Source organism: Calliopsis andreniformis, chromosome 2 (genome assembly GCF_051401765.1).
Source record: "Calliopsis andreniformis isolate RMS-2024a chromosome 2, iyCalAndr_principal, whole genome shotgun sequence".
NCBI classification, from domain to species: Eukaryota; Metazoa; Arthropoda; class Insecta; order Hymenoptera; family Andrenidae; genus Calliopsis; species Calliopsis andreniformis.
In genome coordinates this window covers 1828420-1849044 of record NC_135063.1, presented here as the reverse complement: position 1 = coordinate 1849044, position 20625 = coordinate 1828420, and the positions used below count along the sequence as shown (strand labels likewise).

General features: G+C 33.1%; 1 long non-coding RNA gene across 1 annotated transcript in view; it reads right to left on the bottom strand.

The window, feature by feature from the left end:
- Positions 1–5762: 5762 nt before the first annotated feature.
- Positions 5763–20625, bottom strand: part of LOC143188303 (uncharacterized) — a 65486-nt gene continuing 50623 nt past the window's right edge. Inside the window, exon 3 of the long non-coding RNA XR_013003516.1 lies at positions 5763–5816. This is a non-coding gene — a long non-coding RNA (uncharacterized LOC143188303). The remainder of the gene's footprint in view (positions 5817–20625) is intronic.

The window sequence follows — 20625 nt, the reverse complement described above, 5'->3', positions numbered from 1 at the left end:
ATTAAGGATTAAGAAAAGAGAATTAAAAATACTAAAGCGAACTGAAAAGCTAAATTCTTGTACTTTAACCTAGATTTTACGTGTCACAAAGTATTTAAAATAGCAAAAACAAATAATTGTATGGGTTCCAGGACTAAAGCTTCCAATATTTCCTTAAATCGACAACTCTATTCCCTTTCAATCTTATAATAAGTTTACAACGAGTTCCATAGTCAATAGTCGGATGCCAACAGGTCACTGAAAGGTAGTCACGAAGAAAAATATTTGATTTCCAAGAATAGGTCAAACTTTTATCAATTCATGCACATACACCACCCATGAAATCAATTCTGACTACACCATTACCAACGCATGCAGATGTAAACGTATTCTATTAGTTCCACGCTCTACAATATTAATTATATTGGGTTAGCAGGTAACATCAATATAGTAACGTAAGCAGAAGTGATTTTTCTAAAATGACTGAACACTTTGACACAGAAATGTATTAGATAATATTCTTCACAGACTGTAAAATTATGTAGGCTAGATCTGTTGAATATGTGGATTAAAGATTAATTATCTATTGGAAATGAAAAGCTACAGTTAATGATGAGAAAATCCGCAAGTATAGAAGTCCATAATGTTCACTAAGCTTCCGAATTCAGCTCCACTATAATGATGATAACCACAAAGAGAGCTTAGATTACAAAACTTTTCCAACTGAAAGATAAAATAAAATAAAATAAAGTAAATGCCCTATTCAGCTACAGCATACATTGACTGATCATCGTTATTACTAATTTTCCTGTATATATTACAAAAAATATATATAAAATATTCATTACTATGCAAGCTATTTTGAAAATATTAAACAAAATAAATACACACACAAATATAACATATACATTGTATATAAAACAATAATTATTATAAATATAAGTTTTATGTGAGTTGTCATTTAAACGAAGTTGAAATTTGGATCACAGCCTAAAAATATGAATATAGGACATATTTTGAATCAGAATAACATATTTTTTCCAGTGTACAAGTTTTTTTGTTGTTAATTTTCTAGTAGTACATCTGTTGATTTAATAATTGTATAATTAAAATTGCCAGTCATCTTAACTATCTCCAAACTTTTATTTAAAATAACTATAATTGCGTGCGTAAAATCTACACAGTTTGTATCGCATTCAAGATTCAAACTATGCTAGCTATTCGAATTAAATTTGACTTTAATGTTAAACACTATACGCTACCAATTAACCCTATTTCCGATTCTTGGTAATTTAGGTCATTATTAACATCCAGAATGATTCTGATCAATTGACAATGTGTTAATATTGCATGACTCATAGACAGCTTTCTAAGTAATTTACTATTCTCCTTTTTAGTCATTTCCGTTTCAATGAATATTTTATAAATTTCAATTGTTTAATAAAGTACTATTTCTCGTGACTAATTTTTAGTAATTTTTTGTATTATTAAACTGTACCTAGATAAAAATTGTTCTCACACCTAACAATTTTTACCTGAAACATTTCTATAGATTAGTCCATCATACATATATTTAGCAATTTACTAGAAACAGAATAGCTAGTTATCTCTCATCTCTGCAGTTGTATTATAATGAGAAGCAAACCCGAGGAAAGCCTGTAGAGTGGAGGATAGTAGTATGCTCAGAAGCATGAAAATACAAACTTGAGAATTTCATAATAAGTAGTTTAATTCACCATAACAACTCGTCAAATAGAAGTAACATTTCGCAGAATCGAATCATAATTACTTGATTACTTGTGAAAAATCGATCTAGGAGGCAATACGAAATTTACATTTGAAGAGTAAACAGAATTATCTGTACTACTTCAGAGCTTAGAATATGTTTTTAAAAGTTATAAATGTAAATTCGAAAACTCCACGTATGTTAAAAGTTCAAATAATTTATGAAACAATATTTCTGAGTTCATAATTATTACTTTGAAAGAACTAATGTAGCAAATTTAATACATGAACTTTAAGAAAAAGTAAAAACGTATACTTTACTTACTCGCTTAACGCAAAATACAAAAAACGTTCTACATATTGAAATTGTGGATTTGTAAGACACAATTCACATCTTCCAGGTTTACATTCATATTCCATCAGTATAAATAAAATTATAGAGGTCAACACAACTCTGATCATGAAGATATTGTTTCTATCTATACAACGTGTGATAATAAAGTTACGAGACTTCTAATCTATTGAAACATTTTATTTTTTAAAAATAAAAGTGAAGCGATCGCCTTGAAACCAGACCACTTAAGACTATACACACATTTAAGTGTCTGATCCATTGATTGTAACGCTTTTGGTACTCCCTTTTTGATATCTATTTTGAAATTCGATTAGGTCACTTTGAATTTCAGAAAATGAGTAAAAATTCGTTTTTCACTTCAAACTCGCTCATAACATTGCAACATTAGCCATATTCTTCTAATTTGTCTCCTGATAACTTTTGTTTACTTCCTCGAGCAAAAAGGGTCATTAAAAGAACATCAGTCTCTCTTAATAATTTTCAATCAGTTTCTAAATTTAATCATTAACGGATATTAAAAATATACCAGAAACTGAGTTTTAGGATCGTTGCAATCAATGGATATGATACTAAAATGGGTACATAAAGGGACTGCTTTTAATGCAATCTCACATTTGTTTAATATTTCAAGTAAGGTATTTAATAAATATCAATTATTAACCAATCTTTTTCTTATTTTTTCAGAACATACCAATATTACAAGAATATTCAAATGTGATTACTAACCACCTTCTTGTAATTCAAGTAAAGCAGAATTGCATAAATTGACGTAAAATATGATTTGAATTGCAGAAAATACTTATTTTATGTAAAAGAACTGGCTTCACTTGAGAAAATGTTACAGGTATCTATACAAAAAGTACACAATTGAGTACACTTTAAATTACTAGTGAATGTGGCAAGCACTTTAACTGTGAAAAATTCCTACAGAACAACCTTTATGTTATATTATATTGTTGCGGTTGGTTACCACGTTACACGTGAGATCACGACTTTGAACCACGTCGAACTACGAATTGGCTAACAATATGTATTCTTTACTTTATACGTTTATATAAACAGGTATGTATAATCGTGCTTTTCGAAAGTAATTCATTAGCCCGTCGAAAACTACTGAAGGCTCGACAGCTGTCAGTTCAATCGATACTACCGATCTTTTGCTATCTTCTTCTCGCAAGCATCAGTCGCCTGCGGCTGTGTACCGGATGCTCGCAACAATGGAACTTGATATTCATCCATCACCAATTAAAACTTAAACCGTTTTTGCATTAATTTAATGCATGTAGATACATGCAAACAACGCTACACAAACAATTAAAACACTTCAGAAACCATTTGCGAAATTCACCATTTTCTGATAAAATAATTTATTAGTTGTGACGTTGCGCATAGCACCATCCCTGGGTTAGTGCATCTAGTGATGTGAAGGACCATATAGTCCCCTTGCGGAACACGTGCCGAGAGACGCCTCTTGGAGCAAAATACCGTGAATCAGAATCGCCATTAATTTCGGGTGACTTCATGCCAAGCGCACACGATGTTTCAGGACCTGAGGGACCTGAGGGACCACGAGGTCATTCCCATTTCCTGACCGCGCAATTTTCAAATCCAGGCGCCATATCGGCACAGGATGCTACAAGGACCCTTAATCCTCGAAATAAAGGGACATGCCATTTCCGAGGAGGACCAAAGGAGCCATTAGAAACCTGCCGAACACGAACCCACGGGTGGTCCCACGACCCTGCCCTTCTGAAGAGACTGAGGAAGAAGGTAAGGGTGAAGGCGAGCCCGAAGATCGTTGCCCAAGCGGCAGGAGCCACAGGAAGTCCTGGGGAAGTCTCCACGATGCCGAGAAAATGCGGATCGTCGGCAGAGAGAAACGGTCTGCCCAGCTTCTCGTATACGCGCTTGAACCATAGCGAGTACGTCAGAGGCTGTCGCGCTTGCGCGCGCGAGGGACGTGCCGCAAATCAGGGGGATCGTGTGCACGCGTGCCGAACGTGGATACTCGTTGCCGACTCGCGAAAACGAACGCTACCGACCATTTAGGATGGGACAATCTGCGTTAACCTCTTAACACTAGAAAGACGGGAGCTTAGTATATACCTATATTGCCTGAAAGCAGTCAAAATGACTGCATTGTGAAAAAATAACTAATGCGCAAAGAAATTTGTTTAACAGTAATTTTTAATATATTTTATATCACTTACAGTCATATAACAAGTTATTAATAAGTATTAACAATAAAAAAAATGTATTTCACACTCAGAGATCCTCCTTCCCATCTGAATGACGTTACAGCGCGTTCAAAGGGAACAGAGCGCGTGGCCAGGCCTGGCATAAAGATTCGAATAACAAATACGAATAACAATAACAATAACAATAACTTTAGTTATTGAACAACTGCAACTTATCAAGAATATGTCGAAATCGACAATTTATCATGAACTTGTATGTTATCGAACTGGTCTTTTCCAAGCAGTCAAAATGACTGCTTTTCGGCAATATAGGTATAACACATATATATTCCGGAAGTGAAGGACGGGGGGGCAACAACAATGATTAATTAACCCATTTATATGTTGTAGAAAAAGTCACAAAATTATAAGAAGCTGTGTCATTATTTAAATCATTATTTTCTTAATTGAAATTCAAAAGCAGTCAAAATGACTTGCTTAGGCAATCTAGTGTTAAGGTCGCTTCCCATTGCTGTAACGGGCTCGTTCGGTCATAAATTGTGCGTGCTCGGCGAATTTTGTTCGAGAAGACGTTCCCACTAGGCGAGCATAGGTGCATGGTCGCTTTGGGTCTGCCGGGCTCGTTTGGTGATTAAGCAGATCACGGTGCAGGCCCGCTGGGCATTTCAGACCCTCCTGCTCGTAGAGTTGACAGTTTCAAGTGGACGGTGAACGCGCTCGTGGCCCGAACTTATAGCAATGGAAAGTGACCTTTAGACACGGCTAAATTTTGCACGGGGCTGTTTCTCTATACGGCAGAGTTCGACGTGAAAGCCACTATAGTGGCGCGTCGTTCAAAAAGATGACATCCGCGAAAGCCACTATAGTGGCACGTCGTTCCTAAGAAGTTAATTAGGCTCAGCTGCACAGATTTCGGCCACGAAACGCCGTAGTGCTGGTCGCGATTCGGGTTTCCTGCAGAAGGGTCTCGGGCGTTTCTCGTCGTAATTAATCTTTTCTATCGTCAGCGTCATTCCAGCCTCATTACGATCGACACATCCATCGTAACGGGCTAGTTCCTGCGTGCCGATTATCGCAGACGCGTGACATAGCGAATTGCCGACCATCTGCAAGTATCTTCCGTTGCCATGCCGTATCACACTGCCAATCAATTACTGTAATAAACATCTGTGGAAGATACGCGCAATTTCGTTCTTGCCTCGCTGTGGAGGCTAACCTCCTCCCAGCGTTTCCGACTCACGACCTGTTCTCTTCAACGAGCTGCAAGTTGCTGTGAGTTTTCCGAACCTTCCGTTAATTGGCACGAAGGCGCCTGGCGCCCATTCGGACAACAGTTCCATTGCCGAGCGACTTGCAGAGCGGACGCGGTAAGATTATCGCGCATCCCTGCCTCGAGCACATGACAGCTCGACGCAGGGAACGAGCGTGATATAGTGTATCACAGAACGCACAAGATAAAAAGCTAAAGTTATTACTTGATATGATGAAGCATGAAATATAATTACCTGATAAATGAATTTCCTCGTTCGGTCCTGTGCAGCTGGAAAGAGGTACGTTCCCTGAAACATACATATAAATTCGGCGTTTATGAAACTGGCCAGTAGAAAAATATGAACGAGCTTTAAAAAGCAATCGAGTCAAACTGACATTAAAGAAAACTATGGATCACCGTCGCCCCGTCGTATATGATTCGGGTTAGAAATTTTCTTTCAGAGAGATATAAGTGACGACAGTACAAAACTCTTCAATTCATAAAACAGAAGAAGAACTATGAAAGAAAATGAAATTTCGGGAAAATATAACGGAAACTAGCAATGGAATAAAAAATAAGATGGTATGGGATGGACATTTCGAACATTTCTTTTAATCATTCATAACTCAAAAAATAAGGTATGTGGAATGTATATTCATGTGACATTTTTTACTTATTTTAGTGCATACATTGAATTTCTGAAGAATTGACATATATTTCTTAAACACTCTGTATAAATGCTATATATCTATAGATGTACCTATGATAAACAAAAAGGCAAAGTTGTTGGGAGACATTTTGTTCGAATGCAAGAACGTCACACACATTTTTATAACATTGCTTTATAGTTGCGAGGTTCAAAATGAACCGTAGTGGTAAAAACCTAGCTCACAAAAAATAACACAACTTCCAAACACTAATTCTACATGACGAAATTGCGTTTAAGGATTCGATTCAGAGTTATTAATTGTTAAGAAAACATCTAAAATACGCGTGAAATATGTCTGACTTAGGTCTTATTCCACTTCCGATGTGCAGTAGTCAAGTCAGACACAGCGAAGTCAATAGAATATGTCCCAAGTCAGACAAATTTCACGCAAATTTTAAACGTTTTCTCAGTAATTAATAACCCTGCAACGAAGCCTCGAACGTACTTTCATCGTTCCTGACTATAGATATCATACCACAAAAATTTTACTTGTCTTCTCCATGTAACGTTCGAACATGCACGAGTGAAATGTATTTTGCTTCAACATTTTTTCTTTTAAAAATATTAACACGCTTGTTATACTATAAGTTTCATATATTTTAAATATCACCAAACTGAGGACATACAAATATGAGAAGGAAAATAATTAATAAAATATATTATATTAAAATATTGACTACACGCTAATGCATTCAACAGAAACCTATATCGTGTTTATCGTTTATTGTTATACTCCAGTGTATAATTAGATTTGGGAATGTGTGTAACTATAACAGGACTCAGTTAAACAATATCACGATTCTTAAAAATATAGACGTTTCCGAATATATAAATATATTATTTCTAAATATACGGTGCGGATCAAGTTACCTTATATTTCGACTATAAATTTTTCAAAAATAAATAGAAACGCAAATTTTAATACGGAAATTTTTTTCTAATTCAAATAAATTTTTTCTAATTAGCTGTGGAAAACTATATCCACTATAAAAATCCTCGTTTGAATGTTCACTAATACTTTCATTTATTAGTATTTCTATTAAGGTCTACTACAGACGAGTAGTTTTTCTCCGCTATAGTAATTTGCCGCCATGTTTGAGCAACAAGGACAATTCCAATTTTCAATTGGGGAAACAAGAAAGGACATACGAGTGGTTTTTCCTTGTTTTTCTACTAGAAAATTGGAATTGTCCTTGTTGCTCAAACACAGCAGCAAATTGCCACAACAGCAAAAACCGCTCGTCTGTATCGAGCCAATCTTCAGTTGATAAATTCTGATGCACACTTAGGGCCAGTGCACACGAGCGACATTTTGACCCACGATTTCGTTACGATCGTATGTTCTTCTTTGTCTTTCCAATTACAAATAACGAAGACAGATATATGATTGCAACAAGATCATACGATAATATATCGCTCGTGTGCATCGGGCCTTAATAGTATTACTAAACTTTTTTGTTTTATACTTTATAGTTGAATAAGGAAACATGCAAAAACGATTAGAAATAAAATATACGACTGTTTCAAGTAAGATAATGACTTATGACTCACCACATATAATACTTTTTCTTTCCATAAAAGTAGTTTATCTATTGTATATTAACTGTTTCAGTAAATCTAAACATTCCCCATTCTTACTGTTAAAATAATGGTTTTCAAGGCATAATACTCTTTAAATATCAAAGTTTTGTTTAAATGATGTATAGATAATTGCGATTAAACGATTTTCAGATAGTTTAATTTTCGAAACTGAAATATCTTTTGCCATTTTACAAGCAAGCAATGAATAGACTAAAATCTGAATTTAAAATCTAAAATCAGTGCAGAATTGTTGGTTTTATAATTGACTCAAAGCATTGAATTCAAAATTAATAAATTAATTGACAACGCGGTTGCAATATTTTCCCGACATTGGACAAATAGTTTATCATACGAACTCAAAATTATTTGATTTTATTAAAAATTGAATTGCATTTTTTTTACCAATACTATTTTTTCATAATCTGTTGAAAACTTAATAGAACAATATTTTCTGTAATTTCAATCCCCTTGAGGTACAGTATCCCAAATCCCCACGTCCCCCTTCACCACTAGATCGAATTTTTTGAGACATTAATAGCGTCAACGCCCCATATACAAAAGCTACAATAACAAATTTCATGAAATTCCGATACCTCAATCCAGAGATATAAAGCAAAATACACGCCACCATACAAACACAAGCGCGCTCGTGTACGCACACAGAGAATTTAGTCGGTTCCTTGGTATTTTTATTATTTTTAGACTCATAGAACCTGAAAACGTCGAGAAATTCAAAAAATGGGGGAACAGGGGTGTAAAAATTTGACTGATAGCAATACTTTTCTCTCTATTAGATTGTAATATAACAGTCAAGAAAATAAAAACGGATTGCAGAGTACAGAACAAAATTCTATTTTACTTATTTCATCAACAATAATTTATTTTCATCAATTTCGTACTTAATCTACAAAATTGTATAACAGAAGGTAGGCAAGGAAGTAATATTAAAATATTTTCCACCCAAAATTACTTTCTTCAAAGTACTATAAAAATTATTAACTAAAATTTATTAACTACTTGAACAGAAATAATTTACTTCCTGAATTTGGAATTTAAAGACTTCCAAAGTATACAGTATACATATAACAAGTAGGTAAATATCAAATATCTTTTACTTTTAGAGTATGACTAACAGTTAAAATCATAATATTTAGTTGTCTTAAAAGAATAAATTTTGGGTAAACCAGACTCAAATGTGAACGACAAACAACTATAAACAGTATCAATATTAACTATAAAATAAGTCCCCACAATATGTACATGTAATTATAGAATTAACAATATTATTTGTCGTGGCAATAAGCTGGAATATTTTCTTAGTTTTGCATACTCATTTTACTCAATAGTTGTTCAACTTCAATCCCATTGCGAATTCTCTGTTACTGAATACTACATTGCTGTACAAAGCGACCATCCTGTTTAGAAGTTCATAATGGGACAGTAATATGTACCAGGCCATTTTGCGACTTTGATCCTCGCCCTCGAGTCTCATTATAACGATTTCGGATTATGCGCTTATACTCCTTTCTGAAAGTAGTTAACGATATTTCAAATACTGTTCATGCATGTACGAAGTCTCGCGATAAATTAGAATTTGTAATAAATTTGTAAGTTTGATAAAGTTTTACGCACACCTTCTGCATAATTTGTCACTTTCGGGAAGCCATTATCTTTTCCAATAAAAACTAGAATACGTTAAGATAATGTTAGGTAATAGGTGTTTAAAATATGGAAGAAACTCCTCATTGGCATCCAATAAATGTACATACTTACTTTATCAGTACAATTTTATGATTCTTATGTCTTTTGTTCAAGATAAGATTTTGTATTGATTAATTTAGTCCAGTATATAATATTCCCTGTATGTTGTGTATGGTTTTTATGTTATGTTAAATATATGTAGATATATAGTGGGTGTAGAAAAAAACTAGGCAAAAATATTGTCAATTTTTAAATTACTGTAACTTCATGGAAAGAAATCGTACAGTAACTTTTCAGGAGTCATTTTAATGGCTGAATTCTCTACTTCCATATCCTTAAATTGAATTTCCACGAAGATATTTTTACACTAAGACGCAAATGGAAAAATGATGATAGTTTTTCTCTAAAAAATTGTAAAAGTTCAAATGGTTTCAGTTTCCCCAATTTTTTTTTGCAATCAACATTACCATCTATTGAGAGAGTGAATTCAAGCATTTACAAAAACCTTCATAAAAATAGTGTGTGATTTTTTTATTACCCAGTTATTCTACTTCAAGTGAAGTATCGTGCTGGTACCAAAATATCCAGAATATAAATTAACTTCAACTACTTCACTTCACTCAGAGTTAATTAACTCTGCAACAAAAAATCGTACACCAGCTTTTATCACGGTTTTTGTAAATGTGAGACTTCAATCTTTAGATAATGGTAATTTCGATTACGAAACAAAATTTTGAAAGAAACTGAAACTGTTTGAATTTTTACAATTTTTTAGGGAAAAACTATCTCTACTTTTCCTCTGCTTTTCAGTGTAAAAATATCTTGTGGAAATTCAAAGGAGCGATGTGAAAGTAGATAATTTTCCTTTTAGAATGACTTCAGGAAGGTATGTACGACTTCTCTTCATGAAATTACAGTAATTTAAAAAGTGACAATGTTTCAGTCTAGTATACGAATTACGAATAGGTACTTTCTACACCTATTGTAAATTATTCAAGTAAATTCCGCGTTTTCAATCCAAAACTCGACAATAAGCGACAAAGACATATTTCTTCGACATATCGACTTTCTTACACTGAGAAAAGCTTGCAAGTGTGAAAAATAAAAACCATAATTTTGTAAATGTAATTGATTGTATATAGACGTATCTAATGTTGGTTTTTTTGTTATCTTACTCCTTTTATTTTTCACTGTACTAATAGAATTCACCATTTTACAAATAAATATATAGTAGAGACTTCGGTATCCAAACTAATAGGAAGACAAAAGTGGCCGAACAATAGAATTTTCAGATAATAAAACAATAATGTTCTTTTATATTAAATTTCATTTATTTACGTAAAAATGATGAAATTGATAATTTATTTCATTGTTTAAAGATCTTATCCTTATCCTTTTACTTCCTAATCATATAATGTCATTTTCAATTGTACTTTTTTGTTTTTTAATGTCTGCGATTGTACATTTTCCGACACCACTTATTTTTGCCAATTTCGTTTCACTTTCATCATTTTCGAGGTATTTCAATAATTAGAACTAAACATTTCGGTTGCTTGTTATTATTGTACGTAGCTCTATCAATTTCATAATGAATTATCATGATCAGGATTTCATCGGCCGAACACAGGAAACTATGTATTATATTGTACGTAAACGTCGTTACGAAACGCTGTTCGGATAATAGAACCAGCCAGGTAATACAACGTTCAGAAATTGGGTTATTCGAATAATAGAAGTTCGGATAAAAGGTCCCTACTGTAATTTTATAGAATATTCTTTGCTAGTTGAAACATATAAGCTTGAAAACAATTTTAAACAAGCAATATTAAAAAAACATCGCAAGTACATTATGATTTTGAAAGCTCTCAAAATACTGCAGGCACTATGTAAGCATAATAAAATAACTCACTTTCGATTATTAATGCATGGTAAACATTCTCGAAAGGTATTCAAATTTTTCATACAACTTTTGTGCTATTCTTATACTGTTTTAATCGCATTTACATGCGCTTAAAAAATACATGATATTTGAAGCACTTAAACTAAAGTCAACACGTTCACAAATTCAAATTTATTGATATAAAATAAAACTGAAAGTTAAACAAATTTTTTCCTTTCATACAAAGCAAACCAAAATTAATAAATGATGAACTATTAGAAAAAAGCAAGATTCGAAGAACTTATTTAAAAAATTCTCGTCACTTATTGTAATTTAATCTGATGTAAACACTCGTATCGTTCGATGAAAAATTCATCCTAGAGCAAGATAATTATTTATCTTGCGGGTGGAGATTTGTGTTGCCTTAATTCTCCCTATATCTTCTAACAAAAAATCCTCTTACCTAGATAGCATCAAAAGTTTAAGGGATTCGTGTGCGAAAACGCGTGGATTACGATAAAGGCCTTACCTACCTAAACCCCACTGTCTTTTCTCTTCTCTTTTCCATTTCCTTGCTCTCACGTATACACCCCTATCATATCCTTCTAATTTCCTTCTTGCTGGAAGTATCCCATTAGCTGAAGCAGATTGTTAACGGAAGTCGATTGGCCCGTACGAGTAATCAGACAAAAACCGATTTCGTTTGTAAATACTCAAGAAAGAAAGTGTATCCGTGAATATTATTGTAAGACCTTTAAAGAATACTTTCTATTAGAGATATTCTAAAAACAATGAACCAGAACACACAGCATGCGTGAAATTAACAGTGTTCAATTATTGAGTAGACTTCAAAAGAAAATATTTCAATTCTATAATACTTAAGTCTATTTAATCTAGAAGTGAATCGCGTGTAGATAATTATTTAATTACACGTTTTCTACTTTGATTGATTATTTGAGGTTCTTCTATGCCAACCGTTTTTCTGTGTTTTCTCTTACGTTAATCTGTTAAACAGAAATTCAATAAACTGAACAAATAACCTTAATATGACAACAAGAATATGAGACACATTGGGCTTATACCGAGAAAATCGATTACGAAGGTTTAAATTAAAATCTGGAATTATACCTTGGCATATGTATAACGCATTTTCATACAGTTTTTGTGAACAGGCAGCCTCTTGCTTATCTGTCATGTTGAATTGAGTGTGGCTTAGAGCATTTTTAACTTAAAATAAATAAACATTTTAATTATACAAACAAGGACTTTTAAGTAGTGTCGCTAACTTGTATTATTTTTCAGTAATTTATGCTAGATGATTTTCGATTGTCTAAATATCTCGATTATTGTTCAAATGTAACCTATGTCCTTATTGCCCTAAACGCTTTATATGTTGATTATGGTACAAAATGTGTACAAAATGTGTACAAAAATATATTGCATTACATTACTTTAGATCACGCACAGGATGAGCCTGAAAGTTTTATACATACAACCAGATATCGAACGATTCCTTATAAAAGAGTAAGAAAAAAATATCGAATAAAATGTTTTGTTTGCTTCAAGAACTGTTGTGCTGGATGGAAGCAGTGATTTGCCGCATTATTTCTTCTTTTTGCGATTACAAAAGATTTCCAATCAGATAATCCTGTGTTATGATACACGTGTAAAGTAGAAAGACAGGTACTTCACGACTTCCATGTGGTACGATAGCTCTTAAAGTGAGCAAAATCAGTAACTTAAACGGAAACAGGAAGTTAAAGAATGTTAACTTTTCCATTTTGATCTGTTAGGACTTTCTTGTTCCATCTGGTACGTACTACCTAACCTAAAAATTATGAATTCTTTTTTTACCCTGTATAATAGGATATTATATATTGTGAAAGATGAAGCGGAATAAAAATCGGAAATCATCTTAAGCTGTAAAACAAAGATTATGAATAAATACATAATATTCGTCTTTATTTAATTTTTCCTTTAATTTTAGACCACATTGTGTAATAAATCAATAATTTTTTCACTTTTAGTATCTATACTAAATGTTGCACAATACTAAGTATCGTAAATTCTAAATAAGGACTGTACAAAAATATATATTTATCGCTTGTTTTATACTTATTCCAGGTACAAAGCTTAAAAATTAAAATTACGCTATTAACGTTAATGGTGTCTAATTGTAAATATTCTTCGGAAAATATTTTTTGTCCAACCATCCTACTGTGTAAAACATTTACACGGATAGATTTAAAAAAACTCTGTTGCAGAAGGAGCATATAATATACCAAAAAAGGGTAAAGAAATAGGGTTAAGAGAAGACAAATCAATGACAGTTTGAAACGCTGCAAAGTGGAAATCAGTTCCATAAGAAACTTTATCTTCCACGCTTGTCACGCGTTACTTTCCCACTGTGGCAAAAAGCACTGCTTTATCCTTTTAGAAAGAAAGCTGGCGGCGTGTATGTCGCCACTCTGCAGTTGAAAAACTCATACGAACGACGTCCCCCCGTGCAAAGAATAATGACATCAAACCGCTTCGACAATAAAAGCACTAAACAACGCGGTTTCTTTCACGTTCTTAACGCGTCGATACTATTCGATTGAAGGGTAACAGGTTAAACTCCCTTTTCACTATCGCCAAATTAAAATCCATTCTCATAAGGGATGCCTGCGTCGCGTCTGTGCCAGCATGGCCTTTAACTTTCAGCCGTACAGCGAATCGTAACTTTTGATTAAGGCGTCCAACGAATTAAGTCTTTTGCGGCGAAAAAAACACACGAAGAAGAGAAGAAGAAAAAGGGAGAGAAGGAGTAAAGAGGAGGGGGGAAAATTTACGTTTCCAGTCGACGGCGTAGGACAGAAACGAAGAAAGCTAGAAGAACTGGCGAGAGGAACTAAACTCGAGCAACTCCAGTCTTGCTCCCCCCGAGCTTCTCTCTCTTTCTTGCACTTCGTGGCAATGGAAATTCTGTTGTCACGATTGTCACGGAAAACCGGTTTTCTCGCTTCCACATTCTACGTCTGCTGCAGTCAAACTGACTGACTCTCTAATCGTGCGATTGAAAGCTACTCTACGAATGACATTCAACTCCCTTTTCTCCTTGCAAAAGCTAAACGATTGACGCGTTCCTGTTTCGATGGCGTTGCGATAGCTAGCTTCGATACTTTTCGTGAGTGGTGGCTTGACGAACAGAATGATTTCAGGGTTGTAAGCGAGAGACGGTCTTTCACACACTCTTTTTGTCTAACGTTGAAGAACATGACGCGTGCAAACTTCACTACTGTAGGTACCAACTTGGCTACGACAAGGGCGTGCGTGTATAAAACTCGTGCAATGTGTGAGAAGTCTACGAGGGAAGAACTGGAGAAATCATAGTTTCTAAATTGTATAGGAGAAGAATCTTAGAAATGTGAAACGTTCTAAACCAATTCCACATTCATAAGGCTGTTTGTATTTGGATTTTAGATTAAATATGTGTTTTCCATTGCACTAGTTATTCTCTTCGTTTTTATAAATCATCTTATCATCATTTTTCTTTACTAACAATTATTTTCTTCGTATTATTTCTTAGTTTATCCTCAATAGTTTTCTCGCTACAGGCTCATTTCTCGTTGCCGAATTTGTACTGAAGGACGGGTTTCTAATTGTAAAATCAACTCATACGTGCTGTAGCCTACTTTGCTTATTAAACGTGTGACTATTTTTTTTTCTTTTTCTTTTTTTAATATTTTTGTTCTAAATAAGTTCAGACTATAGGAAGAAAATACAATAAGAGTACAAAATATATTAGCCACTATTGAGATAAGAATGACGGAACTGGTCTAGTTCCTACGCACCACACTGCATTATATGTTTAGTATAGACACGATAAAAATGTCAATAACGTCGTGGTAATGTCGGTTGTAATCCAATATCACTTATAACCGAAAGTAATACAACTATCCAGTAGATAATTTGCAACACTTACTAATTAAGGATAATTCGGATAATTAATCAAATTTTAACATTTTTACATATTTCTTAACTCCGTAATAGAATCACAGCAGTTATACTATCTTAACTTTTTATGTCCAAATAGCGTAAAAGATATTCATGAATAAGTTACACAAATTAATCAACTAAAATATGAGGCGTTGAGGGTAGTAAGGGTGAACTCAACAAATCCGAATTTCGAGAAAAATGCTTTTTATTTATGTTCTATAAGAGCGAATAAAATAAAAAGTATTTTTTAAATTATTAAGTTCGCTGAAATTATTCATTGCTTTCGTATGAATTTCGTATGAAAAACGCCAGAGAAGTTTTTATAAAGGAATTAACCTTGTTACTGTATACAGCTGATAAAATGACAGTTAAGACGTTACTTTTGTTAGTCCTTTTTTATCGCTACAGACCCTGAAGTAAATGTGACTAATTCAGTAAAATAACGAATGTGTATAAAGCCCGACTTTATGATTCTGATCAAATCGGCTGACTTATTTTGTTACAATCAATTAAGTCGTATATCGTGTAAAGTATTAGGTCTGGGTTATGATGTGATGTTGGATGTCAGTATGATAATACTAACATCGTGCTAACTGATGGTTAAAACACAGGAAGTACATTTGCAGTAAATATTTATCGTTAATAACGCTAAGGAAGTAACTAGCCCTTAAAATAAACCGAACAATTTTCATTTGTAGGTTAATATTAAATCAGACGTTCGGTTTAAATTACGAAACGTATGGGGCGAACGTACGTCATAATTGTTACATATTAAAACAATGTTAAAAATTTTATTACAGTGTAACTTTAATACTTGTGAGTAAATTTTATTCATTACATCTCATCAAGAATGCCATAGATATGCTTCAATAGCAGCTAGAAGTAATAATAAATGAAAAACCATTGATTTCAATATGAAAATACGTAATTGGACTAAAAACAAACTCAATGATGGTTGGAACTTCCAGGCCTTTTCCATCCGGTTTTTTTTTATCTGTTACGAGAAATTCAATATTTGATTACAACACATGCAATTATAAATTCAATCATAAGGCAAAAATATCTCAATGTTCTTTCTTCACGTCGTATATTTAAATTCAAACTGTATTTATCCGTAAATTTTTAAAAATGAATAAAGTGAATAAAATAAAGCTTCATGCGAAAATCAGTCACAGCTTTAAAATAACTTTTCCTATAATCATACATTTATTTCGAACAAAATTTATTGTAAAAATAAAGCTGATTAAATAATACGCACACTCGGTGGATTTTCAAAATTGCTTTTCTGGAAAATAAAACTAACATAGTAATAAAAAAAATACATAAATAATCGAAACATTGCATTAGTGTTTATTCTACATACTGACTTTTGTTTAATGCAAAGTTTTGATTACACAGTTCCTAATACTACTTCACAGAGAGTTAAAAATAAATTTCGACTATTATTTGTGAAAGTATTTATAATCGTATAATTATAATATTACCAATATCTTATTTTAATTAAACATAATCAAGAAAAAATAGCAAATTTATGTAATTTAAATATTAAAAATAAGAAAGCAACAATAGGAAAGCAAAAAAACAGGAAACCGATAACATAGATACACAACTAAAATAACTGACTAAAAAGAAAGAAAAAACTTTGAAAAAAGAAATTCTTTTAAAGAACTGATGTATTGGAAAAAAATGCTACTGTTTTCTACAGAAACATTTGGAGTGGCCGCAAGGGTCTTCTGTACAACTGCCAAACGAGTTAAAGAGGAAAAGTGTACACTTCAAAACGGTCAAAGAAAACAAGCATTTGTCATATTTCCCTGAAACGAGTCAAATGGTACCTAAATAGACTTACAACGTCAATTAAGAACGCCTTGTCCATTTATTCGTGACGCAATGGCGTGTTTTTCGCAACGCCCGTTTTATATTTAGCGAAAGACAGTATATTCAAACCAGCATTACACATAAAACGTAATACTCTATGAAAAGCCAATGAACATCATTTGTAATTTATAACTTTAAAAACCGTAAAAAGAAGTTGACATAACAACATATAATTCTTAAATTTTAACTGAATCCAGAAGTTGCTTACAGAATGTGATATCAAAAAAAGTTTAAAAACTATAATAAAGGCTACCATAGACCGACGTGAATTTTCCGCAACAGCGTCGAATTTTTCGTGGCATCCTCTTCATACCAATATGTATCAACTTGTATTTCTGTTTTCTCAATCCACCGCGGATCTACTGCCGCTGAGGAAAATTCGCGTTGGTCTGTGAGAGCCTTAATGTTAACCATGATTGTCAAAGTTGAAATTGCTTTCTTGCAATTTTCTACGTAGTGGTTTGACAGCGTTTGTGCCAAAATTATGTTCCTCTAATTTATTCCTTTTTATGTCCAAAATATAAAAGCATAGAATATTTATAAATATTAAATGTAGTATTTTAAACATATATATATATATATAAGAACATCACTAAAATAAAAATTGTGTTACTTATTTCTCAGAATAAAACAAGCTTCTATATACTGTATCTTGTGTACACGCAATACTCGATTTGTACTTCGAATAGATTACGTAGTAAGTTGAATAAATAACACAGCAATGCTAAACTATTATTTATTTCAAGATTGATTGAAATCTGATCTTGTATATAATGTGTATCGATTTTTTTTATTTAAATCAGGAATCCAGCGACAAGCAAAGTCAAACTATGCTATGCCATGCTTCATAAAATTTGCTTCAATACAATAAGTATACATGGAAGCATGTTCACGAAAAGCTAAATGAAGCTGTGCTATGCTCTTTTCGGAATTTTGTTACTAGCTTGACGTAGCACAAGACTGTCTTCAGAAACAAGGAAAGCGTAACTTAACTTATGTTGCCAGTGGATTCCTCGTTTGAAAATGTTAGGATAAAGGCAACCACTTCATTCGTGAATGAAAAATTTAGTCACGCCTTACCTATAACGTTTCCCATTTTTCGGACAACGCCCACTATCTCCAGAGTGGGAGTGATGCCAGCTAGGGACAGGGACAAATCTGTACATAGGGACCAGGCCCAAGGGTTCGCGTGCCTGGCGGATTGCCTAATCACTGCGACAATATTCGACATTCCGAGATTTACGACACAACAATCGCTATTCAACCGAGACAGATCAAAAGTGTACGTACAGAGTCGATTCTTTGGCAATAAGCAACATCTAGGCCCATAATTTTAATTTTAATTATAAGTGAAAAATATTAATATAAAAATAATAACCAAGACCGAAACCATCCGTGTTTTAAACCTCGTTCGTGTCTTAAAATTGAGATCAATATTTTTCTCTTTTACATTGAAGGAATCAAGGGGGTATTCTAATTTAGAAACTTAAAAAGTCGATTTTCTTTAATCTCGTTTTCTGAAAGTATATACCTTTGACAATATTTCTGTTAATGGATATTGCTGGATTCGCAAAATTAATGAAATTAGAAGCGTTTGTTCGGAATTTGCAACACAACGGTGTATGGTATTAGGTACACTTCATACGTGATTTTCTCGAAACTACATTTTCCAAAATGATTGCCATGATATCTCAAGTTCTAATTCAACTCAAGTTCAATTGGCGCCAAATTTTGGAGAGATTCCCAGCACGTCTGTCTTTATCGTCAAAACTAGAACCTTGAAAATCCAATGCTTTTTAATATTATTTTTAACATGCCAAACATAAAGAGAGGCACAAAAAGTCGATAATCTGACTTTAATATACTGCAAACTTTTTTGATTTCAATATTTTTGTACAATTCTAGTTCCGGCTATGACCACGTTCATACTAAACAAAGGTTATTCTCAATTCGTTTATTTTAGATAAACAGAACGGCCAGAATCATGGATCTATGCAGACACTTTCAAGAAAAGAGGATGTACTAAAGCAGCTGTATCTCTCACAATTTTCAATATTTTTACATTAGCATTTACAATTTTACGGTAACACATTTTTGTATCAAATTTTTTCGTGTATTTTTCGCCTATATTTAAGGAGTATACACAAGCGTTACAATAAAAAATAATATGCCAAAGAACACTTGGAAACTTGCGGTCTGGACTAGAATACCCCATTAAGATGAACAAGTTACATTTTCTTTTCTTAATATCGAGGGTGACGATTGTATGTACTGTTGGGAGCTTAAAAGTTGTCAGTGAAACGGCACAGGAATAAAAAGGGTGCTCGTTTCGCTACAAGCAGTAGTAATAAGTGTGACCAATTCGGCCAATAAGGGAAATACGTGTGTGCCATCTTTATGTGACTTTCTATAAAGCCAATTATATCCACTGACAACTTCTGAGCTCCCAACAATACATATTCTACATATTCCATGAAATAGCAAAAAATTTTATTTCTAACGCTTTTTACTTGCGTATCTTAAAATCTTAATAACTAATTGAAAGCAAGGTAACTGTTAATAAAACAGGCAACCTCATTACTTTTAATGACCTTCAGATATGCTGCCAAGGTTAACGTTTTCAGTGCTTTCACTAGTATACATAATCGCCGCTAGATCTTACAATTAGTTTCAGAGATATACGCAATAATAATTTTAATATTACGTGTCTCGATTTGAAGGTTTGAAACAAGATGGAGATAGCTTTCGAACAGACTTGGATTATACTATAGAACACATGTGAGAGTGAGGAGAGGCTCTCCTTATGCTGGAAATTTAACCTTCAAGTGATGACCAGCGTTTTAATATCACTAATGGTGACTTGACATCAAATTGTCTCCGTATCAATAATAGTGACTTGACGTTAAATTAGCTCCGTATCGCTAGTAGTGACATGTCAATTTGACACATCCCTAGATGTAGGTTTATTTTACTTATATTAAGACGCTATTATTTGTTGTTTCATAGATAACTTTATTATATTTATAACATTTCATACACAAAATGTGTTTTTTGTTAATACAATTATAATAATGAATTTTATTTTGATACACTTAACAATAATGCAATAATACATCTTAATATAAGATTAATAGTTGGCAAAATAAAAAACGTTAACATTTACAGTACTTATACAGAATCACCTTCACGTCAAGTTATCACTATTGATACAAAGTCAATTTGATGTCAAGTCACCTCTATTGTAGTGATACGGAGTTAATTTGATGTACATCACCACTAATATTAGAAATTAATTGTACGTCACTACTGTAAGGTTAAACAATACGAATCGGATAATTTTCAAGATCATTCAGATTTGAAGGTCAACTTGTTAATGAACATGGTTTCGAT